This window comes from Nerophis lumbriciformis, linkage group LG01 (genome assembly GCF_033978685.3).
Source record: "Nerophis lumbriciformis linkage group LG01, RoL_Nlum_v2.1, whole genome shotgun sequence".
NCBI classification, from domain to species: domain Eukaryota; kingdom Metazoa; phylum Chordata; class Actinopteri; order Syngnathiformes; family Syngnathidae; genus Nerophis; species Nerophis lumbriciformis.
In genome coordinates this window covers 6,210,502-6,230,701 of record NC_084548.2, presented here as the reverse complement: position 1 = coordinate 6,230,701, position 20,200 = coordinate 6,210,502, and the positions used below count along the sequence as shown (strand labels likewise).

General features: G+C 40.8%; 1 protein-coding gene across 4 annotated transcripts in view; it reads left to right on the top strand.

Annotated features, from left to right (window-relative positions):
- The window catches only part of LOC133615456 (SLIT-ROBO Rho GTPase-activating protein 3-like), a 112,332-nt gene that overhangs the window by 35,675 nt on the left and 56,457 nt on the right, over positions 1 to 20,200 (top strand). The gene's annotated exons all lie outside the window — the stretch shown is intronic.

Sequence of the window (20,200 nt, the reverse complement as noted above, 5' to 3'; positions counted from 1 at the left end):
AGTCCAGTCCATAGTGGATCTAACATAATAGTGTGAGAGTCCAGTCCGTAGTGGATCTAACATAATAGTGTGAGAGTCCAGTCCGTGGGGTAACAAGCGGTAGAAAAATGGATTAGAAAAAAAAGATTAAAAAAAAAAACCATTTTTTAACTTGGGACTTTCTGTGGGCCGGATTTTGGATGCTAGGGGGCTGTAGTTTGGGGACCCCTGCCTTAGACCAGTGATTTTCAACCAGTGTGCCGTGAGAGATTGTCAGGTGTGCCGTGGGAAATTATGTACTATCTCCTAATTAACCATTGTCGGGTGTCTGTGCTATAATAAAGTGCGGCAGATGATATAATACTCTTCTATTTCAGTAGGTGTCAGCAGAGGGCGATAAATACCTGTAAAGACAATCGAGTTAGTGCTGCGCGACAGTGACAGTTTGGGATCGTAGCAAGAGGAGGCGAGCAGAGAAGTTTTTGAGAAGGGAAAATGCTAGTGATGGGTTGATGAGGCGTCATGAAGCGTTTCGACACATTGCAAAAGTGTATTGATACTGTGTCGATACTGTGTCACTAAATACTGACATCTGCTGGACATTAAAAATCCCTACAGGCAACCTATGGACCGACTCAACTGACACTGATTTGATGCCCTAGTACAGGGGTCACCAACCTTTTTGAAACCAAAAACTACTTCTTGGGTACTGATTAATGCGAAGGGCTACCAGTTTGATACACACTTAAATAAATAAATATATTGTCATTTGTAAGTTACACGTAAGTGTGATTTAAACAAGAATAGCTAAATAAATACATTTATATATATAAAAAAATGGGTATTTCTGTCTGTCATTCCGTCGTACATTTTTTTTTCCTTTTACGGAAGGTTTTTTGTAGAGAATAAATGATGAAAAAAACCACTTAATTGAACGGTTTAAAAGAGGAGAAAACACGAAAAAAATTAGTATAAAATTTTGAAACATAGTGTATCTTCAATTTCGACTCTTTAAAATTCAAAATTCAACCGACAAAAAGAAGAGAAAAACTAGCTCATTTGAATCTTTTTGAAAAAATTAAAAAAAGAATTTATGGAACATCATTAGTAATTTTTCCTGATTTAAGATGCATTTTAGAATTTTGATGACATGTTTTAAATTGGTTAAAATCCAATCTGCACTTTGTTAGAATATTTAACAAATTGGACCAAGCTATATTTCTAACAAAGACAAATCAGTATTTCTTCTAGATTTTCCAGAACAAAAATTTTAAAAGAAATTCAAAATACTTTGAAATAAGATTTAAATTTGATTCTACAGATTTTCTAGATTTTAATCATAGTAAGTTTGAAGACATATTTCACAAATATTCTTCGTCAAAAAACCAGAAGCTAAAATATTTATTATTCTTTACAATAATAAAAAAAATTTTTTTTACTTCAACATTGATTTAAATTGTCAGGAAAGAAGAGGAAGAAATTTAAAAGGTATATTTGTTTAAAAATCCTAAAATCATTTTTAAGGTTGTATTTTTTTCTCTAAAATTGTATTTCTAAAAGTAATAAGAAGCAAAGTAAAAAATAAATGAATTTATTTAAACAAGTGAAGACCCATCCATTTTCTACGGCTTATTCCAAGTGAAGACCAAGTCTTTAAAATATTTTCTTGGATTTTCAAATTCTATTTGAGTTTTGTCTCTTTTAAAATTAAAAATGTCGAGCAAAGCGAGACCAGCTTGCTAGTAAATAAATACAATTTAAAAAATAGAGGCAGCTCACTGGTAAGTGCTGCTCTTTGAGCTATTTTTAGAACAGGCCAGCGGGCGACTGATCTGGTCCTTGCGGGCTACCTGGTGACCGCGGGCACCGCGTTGGTGACCCCTGCCCTAGTATATACAATAATAATATAAACCAAGTCATTGTATTTCATTTAGGATTATTTCATATCTTCATTTAAATAAAAATATATTTTTATCTTTTTTAGATACAGTCAATAAATAATGTGAACATGTATCATAACATGGAAATCTAAGAGAAGGTGTTGTGGATGATTGTGGACTGGGAATTTTTTTAATTAAATTTTTTTACACATTTTTATAAAAAAAACAAAAAAAACGTTTTTCCGACGTATTACATTTTAGACGATTTCTCTTAGTTATTATTTCTCCGGCTGTAGAAAAGAGCCGCTCACAGGGCACAGAGGAGGCGTCAGTGCGACACAGTTCGCGTATCGGTCACGTGACCAAAACAGCTCATGATCGGTCACGTGACTTTCTAAAAAGCGGTACGCGCACCGACACAGGGTTTTGCTTTATGAGCTCGACGCATGCGCCGATGCATCGGTGTTGCCGGACCCATCACTAGTACAGTACATATTCCGAACAATTGACCACTAAATGGTAACACCCGAATAAGTTTTTCAACTTGTTTAAGTCGGGGTCTACGTTAATCAATTTATGGTAAAAAGAACAGTGACGTGCGGTGAGGTTGATGGCTGGTGAGGCACTGACTTCATCACAGTCAGATTTACAAACATATGAACCCTAAAGAGTATCTTATTCACCATTTGATTGGCAGCAGTTAACGGGTTATGTTTAAAAGCTCATACCAGCATTCTTCCCTGCTTGGCACTCAGCATCAAGGGTTGGAATTGGGGGTTAAATCACCAAAAATGATTCCCGGGCGTGGCGCCGCTGCTGCCCACTGCTCCCCTCACCTCCCAGGGGGTGAACAAGGGGATGGGTCGAATACAGACGACAAATTTCATTACACCTAGTGTGTGTGTGACAATCATTGGTACTTTAACTTAACTTTAACTTTACACATACAAACTGTAGCACACAAAAAAGCACATTTAATAAAAAAAAACGTAATTATGGTCTTACCTTTACTTTTAAATTAAGTCCATGCGCCGCAACTAAAGCCCTCACTTCAACTTTCCACGTGCAAGATTGAATCTATTTAAAAAAAAGTGTAACCGAGGGTTTATAAATGTCGCCTATACTGTATGAAACTACAAAATAACAAACACGGAGGCTCCAGTTTACACGAGGACCACTTTATTTACCTTCTTTCAAAAACTTCCGCTCAACTCCAACGTGTCATCACTTCCGCTCTTCGCGCCTTCAAAATAAGAGCTCAAGGCATATACTGTATAACAGCGCATAACAGGAACTTAACATCACAAAGAGGAAAGCCCATAAAAATAGGTTACAAAAGTTATTTAATAAGAAGCCAAAAAGTGCAAAAACAATAATGTTCGTGTTGGAGGAGTTGTGAATTAGGTACACCTGCAGTCTGCAGGTGTACCTAATGTTGTGGCCCTGCAGTCATTCACAACTCCTCCAACACGAACGTTATTGTTTTTGCACTTTTTGGCTTCTTATGAAATAACTTTTTTTAAATAGATTCAATCTTGCACGTGGAAAGTTTAAGTGTGGGCTTTAGTTGATATAACACTCCCGTCAGGGGTTGCCGTGCATTCTACGGCGGGGGTGCAGGAGGCGGGATTACTGCGAGCCTCAGCCAGTGCGTCTTTTGCAGCCGTTTTATGATCGCTCAGCACAAGAAATACTTTACACACATACAGTTGTTGACAAAATACACTGTACATTATATACCTCAGCTAACTAAACTATGGAAATGTATAATATAGTTCATATAGCAATACGGTCTCACTGCACAGCAGGCCAGCAGTTAGCCGAGTCCGCAATCCATGTTGAGGCACTGAGTGACGTGCCTCAACTGGCTGCTGATCACCGCACCGTCTCTTCTCAGTATTTGAACGGCAAATGTGAAAATTCAGCGATTTTAAATAAAAATAATCTAAAACGGGTGAAGTTAAATGGAAAATAACTTTATAGTATAATCACGGGATACATATAACAATTTAATAAAAAAAAAATATATTTTTACATTTTTTTTCTTTCCATGATGGCAGATGAGGCCCCGCCTCACCTGCCTCTAGTGACTGCACGTCACTGAAAAAGAAAGAAGCTATCCATTAGCGCCATTTTGCCAAGCAAGCTTAAACGCCATCTCCAAACGAAACACTCTTCCGTTCAAAGCAAGCCGATGGACTATTTTGTACGCTTACGTACAAACAATGAGAAACAGGCAACTTTTCTGAGAAAAACCACAAGGCTAAACGAGAGAGCTCTCAAAGCTAGCGACCTTGTTGCTGAACTCGTAGCTAAATCAAAAAAGTCCCACACTGTGGCAGAAACATTAATACTACCAGCTTGTAAAGCCGTTGTAAATTAGATGCTCAGGCCCAAGTTTCACACGAGGTGAGTATAAATACATTTAGAAATTATATTATTAACTATATGTATTCAGTGTTTCCCACAGGACAGGCATCTATTTGTGGTGGTGTGGTCGGGGGGCGGGGGTGGCGGCGGCAGCGGCGATGACCAAGAAGAACGCGGAGTTGGAATATAATTACAACATTTGATGTACATATTTATATACAGATTTGAACAATCAGTGATTCACTGAAATATATTTATTAATTGTGGTTCTTACAAAAAATATATCTTATAAAATATAAAAGCTAAAATGTCTCTTAAAGCTCTGCCCCTTTAATTAGTGAATACTAAATAATTTAACTTTAGCCTACTACGACAACCATATTATTTACCAGCAACATGAAGTGAAACAGAGGCAGAGGTGTCCTGCCACAGTCAGTCAACCTCCTCCTCCTCCTCCTGCTGCTGCTGAACAGGTTGCACCTGTGGTCCGGACTGTAGGCCTACCTCCTCTCCAAGTCGAGCCCTTTTCGGCCGTTGAAAATATTTTTCTATACTCATCTGTGTGAAGGAGTGAACATCCAACATTAGAATGTATTACTAACGAGCAGAAGCGCTCTATGTACAGTGCCGTCTAACCTTAAGCAGCAGCAGCTCAACACATGCAGGGTTCAACGTTAAGGTTTTTTTCTACTTGCCTGACTTCTCAAATCTACTTGCCCCAATATTTTTACTTGTCCTGCCTAGGTTTTTTTCTGGCTGTGTAGTGCTCATGGCTTATATCTTACTAAAATCCTTCCCGTTGACTATTTACAACACTACACAGTATTTATTATTATTATTATTATCTATAATTACATTTAAATGGCATTGCATACATGTAAAATTAAATGCTATTTCACATTATTTGACCAGTAGCAGTTACACTCATCTGAACAGGTCAGCCACCTGTTTAAAGCCCGATCACAGTTGAAATCTTGAAATGAAGGGCCTTTAATGGCCAAAACATTAACCTGGACAACATTTTAACAGCTGGTTGGCTCAGATTTTATTATTTTCATTGCATTCACATGCTGCAGTGGACAGTGGACAATTTAGCTTCAGTCCATGTGTGTTTATTGACAACAGGGTTATAACCTGGACACGTTAGCTCGTCGGTATGAAAACAGGTGACTGTTACTACGTGCGTCTGCCCCGGACCCCGAGTCAAACAGCGGCGGTGTTAATGAAGCAGCGTCAGGCTGCTCACCGTCAGTGAAACGCTCGGTGAAATCGCGGATTAACGTTAAATATATGACGAGCCGCGAGCGATGCAGCTATAACCTATCTACCTATAACACCTGTAAAAATGAAGCAATGCTACCACGCTAGCAAGCGTTAGCTAGCCGGCTATGAGCCACCAAGCTGCTAACTATCGCCAAAAGGCACCATTTAAGTTTTTTTCCCCATGGCATCCTGGATCAAGGCTTTCAGCAGCTTTTGGACGTTTGAGGTAGAAACGTAGGAAGCGCCATCATTATGAAAAGTAGCCGGCGAGTATTTTGATCCCGTCCGTCCGTCCGTCCCTCTTCTTCTTCTTCTTCTTCTGGCCCACCAGGTGAATTAAGTGCTATTGGCGGAGTTACAATGCATAGTAGGCTACCGCCACCTACTGCACCGGAGGTGTAACTACAAGCAACATTCACAGACAGAGTCCCATTGCTTTTATGAGTGGTCGAGCGAGTCAAAAGCCGAAAAATCCATTTGTGGCGGACGTAATTCTTTCGTGGCGGGCCACCACAAATAAATGAATGTGTGGGAAACACTGGTATTATATACTGTGTTAAGAGTGTCATTTTGGTTGGTGGTGTGCCGCAGGATTTTGTAAATGTAAAAAGTGTGCCGCGGCTCAAAAAAGGTTGAAAATCACTGCCTTAGACGATAAGCTTCTTTTTTTCTCTCTCTTCTTGTTATGGGCCATTTCTAATATAAAGTAGTGTAAATTTCTTACTTATATCTGTCAGTAAACTCGCCATGAAAGCGCTAAAACATACCGGTGTAGTGAGTTTACATTATTCACCCAAGGAACTTTAGTTATTAGAGAGTTCCGGTCGGACGGTTTTTCACGGGACACATTTCCGCCCTGGTTGTTGCACTAGTGAGCCACGGATGAGGAGACGCTGCTCCGTTATTGATTGAAGTAAAGTCTCAATGTCATTAAAACAGTTAGCGCCATCTTTTGACACTTCTTCCACTCCCGTCCTTGCACGCTACACCGCTACAACAAAGATGACGGGGAGAAGACACCGCCGAAGGTGAGCCACGTAAATAAGACCGCCCACAAAACGGTGCATCCTGAAGCGACTGTCAGAAAGCGACTTGAAGATGATGTGTAAAACATCTATGACCTCCCTGCTTGGCATTTAGCATCAAGGGTTGGAATTGGGGGTTAAATCACCAAAAATTATTCCCGGGCGCGTGACCGCTGCTGCTCACTGCTCCCCTCACCGAGAATAATTTCGCTACACCTAGTGTGTGTGTGACAATCACTATGCAACAATTTGAGCAAAGAACCACCATTACATGTTATGTAGACCACAAGGAAGTCTTTTACATTTATAAAATAATAATAATAATAATAATATGACTCCTTTAATGCGCCTTATAATCCGGTGTGCCTTTTGTATTATTTTGAGTTGCTCTGTTTACCTTTGCAAAGTGGTGGTGGTTGTTAATAATTGGTAGACGGAGCAATGGCATTCAGTTTGTCATTGATAACTGGCATGAAGAGCGAGTTGTCAGACGTGTGTATGTGCTTGTGCTTTTGAGGTGGTGCAAATGGTAAATAAAAAGAGAATACAATGATTTGCAAATCCTTTTCAACTTATATTCAATTGAATAGACGAGATATTTCATGTTCAAACTGAGAAACCTAATTTTTTTTGCAAATAGTCATTAACTTAGAATTTAATGGCAGCAACACATTGCAAAAACGTTGGCACAGGGGCATTTTTAACAACACTCAGTAAACGTTTTGCGAAGCCGGTGGCGTTTCTGGGTGTTGTTGATAAATGGCTTTTGCTTTGCATGGTAGAGTTTTATCTTGCACCTACATATGTAGCGACAAACTGTCGTAACTGAAAGTGGTTTTCTGAAGTGTCCCTTAGCCCATGTGGTGATATCCTTTATACACAGATGTCGCTTTTTGATGCAGTAAGCTTCAAAATTTGGTCTCCTCAGTTCCCAAATGTTTACTTAGTGTTGTTCAAAGGAAAGGCCATGTAACACAGTGGTAAAAAATGGTGCTGTGCCAACTTTTTTGCAATGTGTTGCTGGCATTAAATTCTAAGTTAATGGTTATTTGCACAAAAAAAATAAGTTTCTCAGTTTGAACATTAAATATCTTGTATTTGCAGTCTATTCAATTGAATATAAGTTGAAAAGGATTTGCAAATCCTCTGGTCCGGAGGACACGACGTCCACAGTTTCCAAAAACAATTTGAAATGTGGACTCGTCAGACCACAAAACACTTTTCCACTTTGTATGAGTCCATCTTGGATGAGCTCGGGCCCAGCGAAGTCGGCGGCGTTTCTGGGTGTTGTTGATAAATGGCTTTGGCTTTGCATGGTAGAGTTTTAACTTGCACTTGCAGATGTAGCGACAAACTGTCCGTAACTGAAAGTGGTTTTCTGAAGTGTCCCTTAGCCCATGTGGTGATATCCTTTACACACGGATGTCGCTTTTTGATGCAGTAAGCTTCAAAATTTGGTCTCCTCAGTTCCCAAACGTTTACTGAGTCTTGTTAAACGGAAAGGCCATGTAACACAGTGGTAAAAAATGGCCCTGTGCCAACTTTTTTGCAATGTGTTGCTGCCATTAAATTCTAAGTTAATGATTATTTGCACAAAAAAAACAAGTTTCTCAGTTCGAACATTAAATATCTTGTCTTTGCAGTCTATTCAATTGAATATAAGTTGAAATGGATTTGCAAATCCTCCACGTCCACAGTTTCCAAAAACAATTTGAAATGTGGACTCGTCAGACCACAAAACACTTTTCCACTTTGTATGAGTCCATCTTGGATGAGCTCGGGCCCAGCAAAGTCGGCGGCGTTTCTGGGTGTTGTTGATAAATGGCTTTGGCTTTGCATGGTAGAGTTTTAACTTGCACTTGCAGATGTAGCGACAAACTGTCGTAACTGAAAGTGGTTTTCTGAAGTGTCCCTGAGCCCATGTGGTGATATCCTTTACACATAAATGTTGCTATTTTATGCAGTAAGCTTCATAATTTGGTGTCTTCAGTTCCCAAACGTTTCCTGAGTGTTGTTCAAAGGAAAGGCCATGTAACACAATGGTAAAAAATGGCCCGTTGCCAACTTTTTTGCAATGTGTTGCTGCCATTAAATTCTAAGTTAATGATTATTTGCACAAAAAAAAACAAGTTTCTCAGTGTGAACATTAAATATCTTGTCTTTGCAGTCTATTCAATTGAATATAAGTTGAAATGGATTTGCAAATCCTGTGGTCCGGAGGACACGACGTCCACGGTTTCCAAAAACAATTTGAAATGTGGACTCGTCAGACCACAAAACACTTTTCCACTTTGTATGAGTCCATCTTGGATGAGCTCGGGCCCAGCGAAGCCGGCGGCGTTTCTGGGTGTTGTTGATAAATGGCTTTGGCTTTGCATGGTAGAGTTTTAAATTGCACTTACAGATGGAGTGACAAACTGTCCGTAACTGAAAGTGGTTTTCTGAAGTGTCCCTTAGCCCATGTGGTGATATCCTTTACACACGGATGTCGCTTTTTGATGCAGTAAGCTTCAAAATTTGGTCTCCTCAGTTCCCAAACGTTTACTGAGTCTTGTTAAACGGAAAGGCCATGTAACACAGTGGTAAAAAATGGCCCTGTGCCAACTTTTTTGCAATGTGTTGCTGCCATTAAATTCTAAGTTAATGATTATTTGCACAAAAAAAACAAGTTTCTCAGTTCGAACATTAAATATCTTGTCTTTGCAGTCTATTCAATTGAATATAAGTTGAAATGGATTTGCAAATCCTCCACGTCCACAGTTTCCAAAAACAATTTGAAATGTGGACTCGTCAGACCACAAAACACTTTTCCACTTTGTATGAGTCCATCTTGGATGAGCTCGGGCCCAGCGGAGTCGGCGGCGTTTCTGGGTGTTGTTGATAAATGGCTTTGGCTTTGCATGGTAGAGTTTTAACTTGCACTTGCAGATGTAGCGACAAACTGTCGTGACTGAAAGTGGTTTTCTGAAGTGTCCCTGAGCCCATGTGGTGATATCCTTTACACACGGATGTCGCTTTTTGATGCAGTAAGCCTCAAACTTTGGTCTCCTCAGTTCCCAAACGTTTACTGAGTCTTGTTAAAAGGAAAGGCCATGTAACACAGTGGTAAAAAATGGCCCTGTGCCAACTTTTTTGCAATGTGTTGCTGCCATTAAATTCTAAGTTAATGATTATTTGCACAAAAAAAACAAGTTTCTCAGTTCGAACATTAAATATCTTGTCTTTGTTGAAAAGGATTTGCAAATCCTCTGGTCCAGAGGACACGACGTCCACAGTTTCCAAAAACAATTTGAAATGTGGACTTGTCAGACCATAAAACACGTTTCCATTTTGTATGAGTCCATCTTGGATGAGCTCGAGCCCAGTGAAGCCGGTGGCGTTTCTGGGTGTTGTTGATAAATGGCTTTGGCTTTGCATGCTAGAGTTTTAACTTGCACTTACAGATGTAGCGACAAACGGTCGTAACTGAAAGTGGTTTTCTGAAGTGTCCCTGAGCCCATGTGGTGATATCCTTTATACACGGTTGTCGCTTTTTGATGCAGTAAGCTTAAAAATTTGGTCTCCTCAGTTCCCAAACGTTTACTTAGTGTTGTTCAAAGGAAAGGCCATGTAACACAGTGGTAAAAAATGGTGCTGTGCCAACTTTTTTGCAATGTGTTGCTGCCATTAAATTCTAAGTTAATGGTTATTTGCACAAAAAAAATAAGTTTCTCAGTTGGAACATTAAATATCTTGTATTTGCAGTCTATTCAATTGAATATAAGTTGAAAAGGATTTGCAAATCCTTTGGTCCGGAGGACATGGCGTCCACGGTTTCCAAAAACAATTTGAAATGTGGACTCGTCAGACCACAAAACACTTTTCCACTTTGTATGAGTCCATCTTGGATGAGCTCGGGCCCAGCGAAGCTGGCGGCGTTTCTGGGTGTTGTTGATAAATGGCTTTCGCTTTGCATGCTGGAGTTTTAACTTGCACTTACAGATGTAGCGACAAACTGTCGTTACTGAAAGTGGTTTTCTGAAGTGTCCCTGAGCCCATGTGGTGATATCCTTTACACACGGATGTCGCTTTTTGATGTAGTAAGCTTCAAAATTTGGTCTCCTCAGTTCCCAAACGTTTACTGAGTGTTGCTCAAAGGAAAGGCCATGTAACACAGTGGTAAAAAATGCCCTGTGCCAACTTTTTTGCAATGTGTTGCTGCCATCAAATTCTAAGTTAATGGTTATTTGCACAAAAAAAAAATAAAGTTTCTCATTTCGAACATTAAATATCTTGTCTTTGCAGTCTATTCAATTGAATATAAGTTGAAAAGGATTTGCAAATCCTCTGGTCCGGAGGACACGACGTCCACAGTTTCCAAAAACAATTTGAAATGTGGACTCGTCAGGCCACAAAACACTTTTCCACTTTGTATGAGTCTATCTTGGATGAGCTCGGGCCCAGCGAAGCCGGCGGCGTTTCTGGGTGTTGTTGATAAATGGCTTTCGCTTTGCATGGTAGAGTTTTAACTTGCACTTACAGATGTGGCGAAGAACTGTAGTAACTGACAGTGGTTTTCTGAAGTGTCTCGGAGCCCATGTGGTGATATCCTTTACACACGGATGTCGCTTTTTGATGCAGTAAGCTTCAAAATGTGGTCTCCTCAGTTCCCAAATGTTTACTGAGTCTTGTTAAAAGGAAAGGCCATGTAACACAGTGGTAAAAAATGGCCCTGTGCCAACTTTTTTGCAATGTGTTGCTGCCATTAAATTCTAAGTTAATGATTATTTGCACAAAAAAAACCAAGTTTCTCAGTTTGAACATTAAATATCTTGTCTTTGCAGTCTATTCAATTGAATATAAGTTGAAATGGATTTGCAAATCCTCTGGTCCGGAGGACACGACGTCCACAGTTTCCAAAAACAATTTGAAATGTGGACTCGTCAGACCACAAAACACTTTTCCACTTTGTATGAGTCCATCTTGGATGAGCTCGGGCCCAGCGAAGTCGGCGGCGTTTCTGGGTGTTGTTGATAAATGGCTTTGGCTTTGCATGGTAGAGTTTTAACTTGCACTTGCAGATGTAGCGACAAACTGTCGTAACTGAAAGTGGTTTTCTGAAGTGTCCCTGAGCCCATGTGGTGATATCCTTTACACACGGATGTCGCTTTTTGATGCAGTAAGCTTCAAAATTTGGTCTCCTCAGTTCCCAAACGTTTACTGAGTCTTGTTAAAAGGAAAGGCCATGTAACACAGTGGTAAAAAATTGCGCTGTGCCAACTTTTTTGCAATGTGTTGCTGGCATTAAATTCTAAGTTAATGATTATTTGCACATAAAAACAAGTTTCTCAGTTTGAACATTAAATATCTTGTCTTTGCAGTCTATTCAATTGAATATAAGTTGAAAAGGATTTGCAAATCCTCTGGTCCGGAGGACACGACGTCCACAGTTTCCAAAAACAATTTGAAATGTGGACTCGTCAGACCACAAAACACTTTTCCACTTTGTATGAGTCCATCTTGGATGAGCTCGGGCCCAGCAAAGCCGGTGGCGTTTCTGGGTGTTGTTGATAAAAAGCTTTCGCTTTGCATGCTAGAGTTTTAACTTGCATTTACAGATGTAGCGACAATCTGTCGTAACTGAAAGTGGTTTTCTGAAGTGTCCCTTAGCCCATGTGGTGATATCCTTTACACACGGATGTCGCTTTTTGATGCAGTAAGCTTCAAAATTTGGTCTCCTCAGTTCCTAAACGTTTACTGAGTGTTGTTCAAAGGAAAGGCCATGTAACACAGTGGTAAAAAATGGCGCTGTGCCAACTTTTTTGCAATGTGTTGCTGCCATTACATTCTAAGTTAATGATTATTTGCACACAAAAAACCAAGTTTCTCAGTTCGAACGTTAAATATCTTGTCTTTGCAGTCTATTCAATTGAATATAAGTTGAAAAGGATTTGCAAATCATTGTTTTCTGTTTGTTTTTACAAATTACACAACGTGGGTTTTGTATATTTGTCAGTACTCCTGTCGTAGGGTACAAACTGTACAGTACGTGCAGTGTTTCCCACAGGGCAGGCATCTATTTGTGGTGGTGTGGTCGGGGGGTGGCGGCGGCAGCGGCGATGACCAAGAAGAACGCGGAGTTGGAATATAATTACAACACTTTATGTACATATTTATATACAGATTTGAACAATTAGTTATTCACTGAAATATATTTATTAATTGTGGTTCTTACAAAAAATATATCTTATAAAATATAAAAGCTAAAATGTCTCTTAAAGCTCTGCCCCTTTAATTAGTGCATACTGAATAATTTAACTTTAGCCTACTACTTTAACCATATTATTTACCAGCAACATAAAGTGAAACAGAGGCAGAGGTGTATGTTTTGTCGTGGTCCTCTCTATAAGGCACATAAGAATATAAATTAGGACCCTTTTCATGAGAAAAGTGCATTTCTGATCTGACCCTGCTTTATTTTTCAGTGTTTGCTGAGTCTCACCTGTTCCCTCCGCCCTAATTTTTCTACTTGCCCGACTTCTCAAATCTACTTGCCCCAATATTTTTACTTGTCCTGCCTAGGTTTTTTTCTGGCTGTGTAGTGCTCATGGCTTATATCTTACTAAAATTCTTCCCGTTGACTATTTACAACACTACACAGTATTTATTATTATTATTATTATCTATAATTACATTTAAATGGCATTGCATACATGTAAAATTAAATGCTATTTCACATTATTTGACCAGTAGCAGTTACACTCATCTGAACAGGTCAGCCACCTGTTTAAAGCCCGATCACAGTTGAAATCTTGAAATGAAGGGCCTTTAATGGCCAAAACATTAACCTGGACAACATTTTAACAGCTGGTTGGCTCAGATTTTATTCTTTTCATTGCATTCACATGCTGCAGTGGACAGTGGACAATTTAGCTTCAGTCCATGTGTGTTTATTGACAACAGGGTTATAACCTGGACACGTTAGCTCGTCGGTATGAAAACAGGTGATTGTTATTACGTGCGTCTGCCCCGGCCCCCGAGTCAAACAGCGGCGGTGTTAATGAAGCAGCGTCAGGCTGCTCACCGTCAGTGAAACGCTCGGTGAAATCGCGGATTAATGTTAAATATATGACGAGCCGCGAGCGATGCAGCTATAACCTATCTACCTATAATCTATATTACCCTCGTATTTTGATCCCGTCCGTCCGTCCGTCTTCGTCTTCGTCTTTGTCTTCTTCGTCTTCGTCTTCTTTTTCTGGCCCACCAGGTGAATTAAGTGCTATTGGCGGAGTTACAATGCAAAGTAGGCTACCGCCACCTACTGCACCGGAGTTGTAACTACAAGGTACATTCACAGACAGAGTCCCATTGCTTTTATGAGCGGTCGAGCGAGTCAAAAACCGAAAAATCCATTTGTGGCGGACGTAATTCTTTCGTGGCGGGCCGCCACAAATAAATGAATGTGTGGGAAACACTGATGTGTAAGTAACGGAGCTTCCTGATAAGCCGTGTAAAATGTTCCATCTCAATAACCTCTCAGCCTTGTAAGAAATCCTTTAACGGAAGCCAAAGCATGAATCAATATTGACACAACACACACACACCCACACACACACACACACACACGGCAGCGGCGAACAGCGATGTGTGTGCAGTATGTGGTGTGTGTGTTACATGCTGGGGTTTGGAGAGTGCATACCACGGCTCACTGGCCGTGTTACTGTACTACAAAGATGTATTTATAGTCGGTATTAGCGATGCTGTCTGCTCACATCCAGTCAGCTCCGGGCTGTGTACGCCCCAAAATGAAAGCAAGACGGGAAAAGAGAGAGATAGGGTAGGAGGGACCGAGAAAGCTGGCTGTGAAGAGTGAAGCGTAGACAGCTTTGATACGAGCCGGTGATGCCTTTATTGGCCTTTTCAAACCTGATGTGCAGCGCTGGACCATGCAGACTTCATCCACCGCGGCTCCTGCACGTGTGTGTGTGCGTGTGTGTGTGTGTGTGTGTGTGTGGAAGGAATACGAGGTTATTTTGGGTTGGTAGGAGTTAGCCGAGTGCAAGTAATCGCTCCGTGGAAACGCAGTCAGACACAAATGACTATTTATTCCCCCTGAAGGAAAGTCTATGGCTTCCTATGATTAGTCAGCATGGGACTAAACGACTTAAAGGCCTACTGAAACCCACTACTACCGACCACGCAGTCTGATAGTTTATATATAAATGATGAAATCTTAACATTGCAACACATGGGTTAGTTTACTAAAGTGCAATTTTAAATTTCGCGCGAAATATCCTGCTGAAAACGTCTCGGTATGATGACGCCTGCGCGTGACGTCACGGATTGTAGCGGACATTTTGGGACAGCATGGTGGCCAGCTATTAAGTCGTCTGTTTTCATCGCAAAATTCCACAGAATTCTGGACCTCTGTGTTGGTGAATCTTTTGCAATTTGTTCAATGAACAATGGATACTGCAAAGAAGAAAGCTGTAGGTGGGAAGCGGTGTATTGCGGCCGACTTCAGCAACAACACAAAAACGGCCGGTGTTTCATTGTTTACATTCCCGAAAGATGACAGTCAAGCTTTACCATTGGCCTGTGGAGAACTGGGACAACAGAGACTCTTACCAGGAGGACTTTGAGTTGGATGCGCAGACACGGTACCGTGAGTACGCATGCAGCTGCGGCTTCCAAACATTTGATCGCTTTCCCGTACGTGCGTGCCGCTATGTGCATGTCACGTACGTAACTTTGGAGACTTTGGGGAAATATATGTGCTGTATGAACTTTGGGGAGGTGAACGGTACTTTGGGCTGTGGGATTGAGTGTGTTGTGCAGGTGTTTGAGTTGTATTGGCGGGTTATATGGACGGGAGGGGGGAGGTGTTTGTTATGCGGGATTAATTTGTGGCATATTAAATATAAGCCTGGTTGTGTTGTGGCTAATAGAGTATATATATGTCTTGTGTTTATTTACTGTTTTAGTCATTCCCAGCTGAATATCAGGTCCTACCCACCTCTCACAGCATCTTCCCTATCTGAATCGCTCCCACTGCCTTCTCGTCCTTCACTCTCACTTTCCTCATCCACAAATCTTTCATCCTCGCTCAAATTAATGGGGAAATCGTCGCTTTCTCGGTCCGAATCGCTCTCGCTGCTGGTGGCCATGATTGTAAACAATGTGTGGATGTGAGGAGCTCCACAACCTGTGACGTCACGCTACTCGTCTGCTACTTCCGGTACAGGCAAGGCTTTTTTATCAGCGACCAAAAGTTGCTAATTTCATCGTCGATGTTCTCTACTAAATCCTTTCAGCAAAAATATGGCAATATCGCGAAATGATCAAGTATGACACATAGAATGGACCTTCTATCCCCGTTTAAATAAGAAAATCGCATTTCGGTAGGCCTTTAATTTGATCTTTTCTTTGGAGCTAAAAGATAGTTTTATCAGGAAAATTAAGGCCTTCATGCTCGTTGACATAAGTGAGAAATAACTCTGATTTGCGCATTATAGCAATAGAATAGAATAGAATAGAAAGTACTTTATTGATCCCTCAAAAAATCTATCAAAATGTTTTAGTACGACTTTGGTAAGCTATGAAGCCGCACCGCTTGATGAGTATTATTATGGTGAGTGTATAAGGTAAGACATACCGTATTTCCTTGAATTACCCCCAGAGGCGGTGATTAATTTAAAACCTCATCTCACTCCGGCGCTTACCAAAGGCATGCGGTACATTTAGTGTGATGTAAATTTGAGTGTGATGTAAGGATACCATTATGAAAAGCACATTTAATTAAAAAAAACAACTTTATTATGGTCTTACCTTTACTTATAAATGAAGTCCATGCGCCGCTCCTTCTGAACAAAAGCATCGATAACTTGTTTATAGAAGTCTTCCTTATCTTTCTTGAGGGGGACGGCGTGGCAAAGTTGGGAGAGTGGCCGTGCCAGCAATCTGAGGGTTACTGGTTCAATCCCCACCTTCTACCATCCTAGTCACGTCCGTTGTGTCCTTGAGCAAGACACTTCACCCCTTGCTCCTGATGGGCTTGGTTAGCGCCGTGCATGGCTTGTGTGTGTGAATGGGTGAATGTGGAAAATAGTGTCAAAGTGCTTTGAGTTCCTTAAAAAAGGTAGAAAAGCGCTATACAAGTACAACCCATTTTTTTTAGTTTTAAAAGTCTCTCTGTCTCGATGGAGATCTTCCTTTAATTATTACCTCCTGCTTTGATTGAAAGTCCAGTTTAGAAAACTGTTGTTGTCACTTCTTCTGCAGCCGAGTAGTCGCAAGAATGATCCCTGGGATCACTAGCGCCCTCTACCACCATGAGGCGGGAGTCATTTAATGACTCATATTTGACACACGCAGCTATATTAATAGAACATTTTTTTCAAAATAAAGCGCTTTGAAAGACGCAACTCCAACAACAAAAGTCAGCTCTCCACCACTACAAACTAACACAATATTAATAATAAAAATAGCAATTACCGTATTTTCCGCACCATAAGCCGCCCTGGGTTAAAAGCCGCGCCTTCAATGAACGGCATATTTCAAAACTTTGTCCACCTATAAGCCGCCCCGTGTTATAAGCCGCATCTAACTGCGCTAAAGGAATGTCAAAAAAACAGTCGGATAGGTCAGTCAAACTTTAATAATATATTAAAAACCAGCGTGATGTGGGCGCGCATGGAGTCGTATATCAACATGGACGGAGCTGCGTGAAAAAAGCCACCCGGCCTCTTCGCGTAAACTTACCTTAACCACTCGCTCATCTTTTCTTCATCCATCCATCCCTTCGAGTTAGCTTTTATGATGACGCCGGCTGGAAAGGTCTCTTTTGGCAAGGTCTTCCTTTTGAATATCACCATGGGTGGAAGTTTCTGGCCATTAGCATGGCAAGCTAGAACCACAGTGAAGGATGACTTCTCATTCCCTGTGGTGCGAATATTCACCGTACGTGCTCCCGTTGTATCCACAGTGCGGTTCACAGGAATATCAAAAGTCAGTGGAACCTCGTCAATGTTGATAATGTTCTCTGGCCGGATCTTTTTTTCAGCTATCTTGTTTTTACAATATGCACGGAAAGTAGCCAGCTTTTCTTGAAAGTCTTTAGGCAGTTGCTGTGAAATAGTAGTCCGTGTGCGGATGGAGAGATTGCGTCTTTTCATGAACCGGAAACCTGTCGCTTAGTAGGAGCCATTTTGTGGTCTTTACAGATGTAAACACACAAAGGAAATGAAACGTAATATCCGCGCGCTTCTTCTTCTTCTACGCGGGCGGGTGGTTGCTTACAGTAGAATAAGAAGCGCTTCCTGTTCTATGGGGGCGGGTGCTTCCCTTGGCGGTTGCTTGCGTAGAAGAAGAAGCACTTCCTCTTCTACGGGGAAAAAAGATGGCGGCTGTTTACCGTAGTTGCGAGACCGAAACTTTATGAAAATGAATCTTAATATTAATCCATATATAAAGCGCACCGGGTTATAAGCCGCACTGTCAGCTTTTGAGTAAATTTGTGGTTTTTAGGTGCGGCTAATAGTGCGGAAAATACGGTATATAACAACACAATGTTGATATTGTTTATTTAAAGCGAATTTTACTTCTTTTTTTTCCCCCATAAATGAAGCATTTCAAGCATGTAAATAACAATACTACAGTAGTACTGGCCACGAGATGAGACCGACAAATGTGTTTAGAAGGTAATAAACTGAGCAGTTCCCTCCTCACTGTTCTTTTTAGCATATTCAATAGCTTGGACCTTAAATCCTACTGAATAGCTCGTTATCTTCTTCCCTTTATGCGATTTTAAGTTATTGAAATTAGCCTCCTCCATTTTGGAAAATGATGCCTTGAAAGGTGAAGTGTCACTCGTGACGTGACGAGTTTGACCCGGCGGTAAAACGAGGCATATGCTAATTATTCTGCTAAACAAGTTTGGCCCGGCAGTAATTCTAAGCATGCGCTAATTATTTTGCGAAGCGAGTTTGACCCGGCGGTAAAACGAGGCATGCGGATAATATATACCCGTCGGCAATTCAAGGAAATACGGTATTATCTGGCATTTTGTTTCGCAATATTATGCAAAAGCAACTTTTCTTGCCTTCTGGTACCTGCTGATCTGTATTTGGGATCTGCATAAATCCTGAAAAATTGCGCTCGTCCGCCTTTGTAGTCCGTGCCGACACTAGTCGATAAGCTTCTTCTTTTTCTCTATCTTCTTGTTATGGGACATTCATCCTCCGCTGTTGCCATTTCTAATATAAAGTAGTGTAAAGTTCTTACTTATATCTGTCAGTAAACTCACCATGAAAGCACTAAAACATACCGGTGTAGTGAGTTTACATTATTCACCCAAGGTTCCGGTCGGACGGTTTTTCACGGGACACATTTCCGGCATTGTTATTGTTTCCGGATGAGGAGATGCTGCTCCGTCATAGATTGAAGTAAAGTCTGAATGTCATTAAAACAGTTAGCGCCATCTTTTGACACTTCTTCCACTCCCGTCCTTGCACGCTACACCGCTACAACAAAGACGACGGGGAGAAGACGCTGTCGAAGGTGAGCCACGTAAATAAGACCGCCCACAAAACGGCGCATCCTGAAGCGACTGTCAGAAAGGGACTTGAAGATGATGTGTAAAACATCATCTATGCAACATTTTGACCAAAGAACCACCATTACATGTTATGTACACCAGTGTTTTTCAACCTTTTTTGAGCCAAGGCACTTTTTTTGCGTTGAAAAAATGCGGAGGCACACCACCAGCAGAAATCATTAAAAAACGAAACTCAGTTGACAGTAAAAAGTTGTTGTCGTCGCAATTGTTGGATATGACTTTAAAGCATAACCAAGCATGCATCACTATAGCTCTTGTCTCAAAGTAGGTGTACTGTCACAACCTGTCACATCACCCCCTGACTTATTTTGACTTTTTTGCTGTTTTCCTGTGTGTAGTGTTTTACTTCTTGTCTTGCGCTCCTATTTTGGTGGCTTTTTCTCTTTTTTTTGGTATTTTCCTGTAGCAGTTTCATGTCTTCCTTTGAGCGATATTCCCCGCATCTACTTTGTTTTTATCCTTCTTCGTGGGGACATTGTCGATTGTCATGTCATGTTCGGATGTACATTGCAAACGCCATCTTTGCTCCACAGTAAGTCTTTGCTGTCGTCCAGCATTCTGTTTTTGTTTACTTTGCAGCCAGTTCAGTTTTAGTTTCATTCTGCATAGCCTTCCCTAAACTTCAATGCCTTTTCTTAGGGGCACTCACCTTTTTACCTGCACACTGCCTCCCGCTGTATCCGACATCTACAAAGCAATTAGCTACCTGCTGCCACCTACCGATATGGAAGAGTATTACACGGTTACTCTGCCGAGCTCTAGACAGCACAGACACTCAACAACAACACATCATTTGCAGACTATAATTACTGGTTTGCAAAAAATATTTTTTACCCTAAATAGGTGAAATTAGATCATCTCTCTGCGGCACAATGGTTGAAAAACACTGATGTAGACCATTTAGAAAAAAATATATAATAATATGACTCCTTTATTGCGCTTTATAATTCGGTGCGCCTTATATATGAAAAAAGATCGAAAACAGACCATTCATCGGCAGTGCGCCTTATAATCCGGTGCGCCCTATGGTCCGGAAAATATGATTACTTGAGTTCAGTAGCTAGACTGTGTGGTGCTGTGGTTATCGT